The 2,916-nt window shown below is 49.0% G+C and overlaps 1 non-coding gene across 1 annotated transcript; it reads right to left on the reverse strand.

Moving 5' to 3' along the window:
- Positions 1-2,600: 2,600 nt before the first annotated feature.
- TRNAD-GUC (transfer RNA aspartic acid (anticodon GUC)) lies at positions 2,601-2,672 on the reverse strand. Its single transcript has one exon. It is a non-coding gene; the product is annotated as a tRNA-Asp (tRNA).
- Between the last annotated feature and the right edge of the window lie 244 nt (positions 2,673-2,916).

Below are 2,916 nucleotides of genomic sequence, written 5' to 3' on the forward strand. Positions count from 1 at the left end.
AACTCTCCCTCAACACTCGGCTGGATCGGAGTTCGAGGGACGTCATCGGTCTGAACGTGTGCTGAACTCGCGGGTGCCGTGCGTTCGGTACTTGATCGGTCGGATCGTGAAGACGTACGACTACATCAACCGCGTTGTGCTAACGCTTCCGCTTTCGGTCTACGAGGGTACGTGGACAACACTCTCCCCTCTCGTTGCTATGCATCACCATGATCTTGCGTGTGCGTAGGAATTTTTTTGAAATTACTACGTTCCCCAACAATTCGGACACCGGAATGGTTCCGGGGGTTATCGGATAAATACCGGAGTACCGGGGTTACCGGACCCCCCCGGAGGTTATTGGGCCTCATGGGCCCAAGTGGTGGAAGAGGAGAGGCGGCCAAGGGGCAGCCGCGCGCCCCTCCCCCCCAAGTCCGAATTGGACAAGGAGGGGGGCGGCACCCCCCCTTTCCTTTCCCCCTCTCTCTCCTTCCCTCTCCTCTCCTACTCCAACATGGAAGGGGGGGAGTCCTACTCCCGGTGGGAGTAGGACTCCTCATGGGGCGCGCCAAGGGTGGCCGGGCCCCTCCCCCTCCTCCACTCCTTTATATACGGGGAGGGAGGCACCCCCTAGAGACACAACAATTGATCATTGATCTTTTAGCCGTGTGCGGTGCCCCCCTCCACCATAGTCCACCTCGATAATATCATAGCGGTGCTTAGGCGAAGCCCTGCGTCGGTAGAACATCATCATCGTCATCACGCCGTCGTGCTGACGAAACTCTCCCTCAACACTCGGCTGGATCGGAGTTCGAGGGACGTCATCGGGCTGAACGTGTGCTGAACTCGGAGGTGCCGTGCGTTTGGTACTTGATCGGTTGGATCGTGAAGACGTATGACTACATCAACCGCGTTGTGCTAACGCTTCCGCTTACGGTCTACGAGGGTACGTAGACAACACTCTCCCCTCTTGTTGCTATGCATCACCATGATCTTTCGTGTGCGTAGGATTTCTTTTAAAATTACTACGTTACCCAACAGACTTAACGGGTAGGCTACGGATACTACCAATGGGTGTAAAATTGTACCCATACTCTACCCATGCGGGTACGGTATCCGCGGGTACCCGTACCCGTGGGTAAAATTACCATCCTTACGCACACATACCATACCACTATGAGCTCTGTTTATTTTCTTTTAGAAAAATCATCTAGAAAGCATTAAGTTCATGGTTTGCATCTTTTTTCTTGCCTCCCTTTGAGTATAAATTTCTTGGTAAAAAACCTTCGCCCACCCCCACCTCCTTTATCACTGAGCGGTCATTTAGGGGCCTTAGCTGGTGATCCGGGCTGTTTCCCTCTCGACGATGAAGCTTATCCCCCATCGTCTCACTGGCCGACCTTGACCCCTGTTATTTTTGGATGGGGGAATCCAATTGACAGCCTCGATTCGTATCCTAGCTCGTCTGAGAGCGAGCTTCGCTTCAACCAAATCTTTCGTACCCTCAGCTTTACTCAAGTTAGCTGATAGCGATAGCACCGAATTTTGCCAATTCGGAAACCCGATACCTACTACCTTAGAAGAAAGAATTCCGGAAGAAATGAAGAAGAGCTGCAAGGTCGGCCAGTGAGACGATGGGGGATAAGCTTCATCGTCGAGAGGGAAACAGCCCGGATCACCAGCTAAGGCCTGCCCAGTGCCGGAAGGTCAAGGAAGTTGGTGAACTGATGACAGGGAAGCCGGGGGTTATAGTCGACGTTGGTTGATTATTTTTAACGTCTCTAATTCAAAACCGAACATGAAATTTTGATTTCATTCGGCTCCTTTTTACGCGGTAGGGATTGCAATTTTTCTCGCATTTTCGTTTTTTCACTCAAACTCAAGGGAGAAACTTTGCTTCTTATCTTTTTTTTTTAAAGATTGACGAATCATACACCAACTAGCTAATCAGACGCGAGCCCCTCCTTGGGCGGATTTCTCCTTTTGCTCCTCGGGGATGTCAAAAGGAAAGGGATGGAGTTTTTCTCACTTTTGGCGTAGCAGGCCTCCCTTTAGGAAAGGGGAGAAGAATCCTGATATCTCGGGTTTGACTAGTAGATAGGTTAGGGATTTTAATTCTCATAAGGGCGCTTTTTATTCGAGTCAGTCTTCCGCACACTGATTCTCCTCAAACTCGCCTGTCGGGGTGGATTAGATGAAGCTCTAGTGTAGACTGCTGACAGCTCTTCGGATCTACAAGTTAGGGTTCTTGTCGTGCATACACGATAATGAGATTTGGTGCCAGATTCTTCAGACTGATTCAAAGTAGCGATCTAAACATTTTTATATTAGTTTACAGAGGGAGTACTAGCTAAATATCCATGGAGAAGGTCCTATTTCTTTTCTTCTGGTGTAGTTTGGCGAAACCTGCTTCTTTTCTCAAGAAGAGGCGACAGATACTCGGACCATAATCAGCGACTTCATAGTTTAAGCCAATCACCATCAGATCATAATCAGTGTCTAATGTACATAATTCAAGTAAATCAGTATCGGAACATAATTAGTGACTAGTACATGATTTCACAAACAACACTGATTTATCAAGAAATGTAAGCGACGTAGAATGTTATTAAAAAAACTAGCGCCGTTGCCGGGGATCGAACCCGGGTCACCCGCGTGACAGGCGGGAATACTTACCACTATACTACAACGACTGGATTGATGTGTTAATCAGGTAAGCTCTATTAATCTACTACGAAATTGGACAGAGGGAGTAACTGAGAACTGAAATTGATACTGCACCAGTCGCTGGCTGAAGCAGTCAGCTCTGTCTCCGGACTTCCGGAGCACACGTAAAGCTGTTGCTCACATCTTTGATCCGATGAAAGCTATTGCTTGATCCGACCGATGCTCACGAGATGCCCCTCAGCATAGCCACACACACGCCTTTGGCCATGT

The sequence above is a fragment of the Aegilops tauschii genome, chromosome 6 (assembly GCF_002575655.3).
Source record: "Aegilops tauschii subsp. strangulata cultivar AL8/78 chromosome 6, Aet v6.0, whole genome shotgun sequence".
Classification (NCBI taxonomy): Eukaryota; Viridiplantae; Streptophyta; class Magnoliopsida; order Poales; family Poaceae; genus Aegilops; species Aegilops tauschii.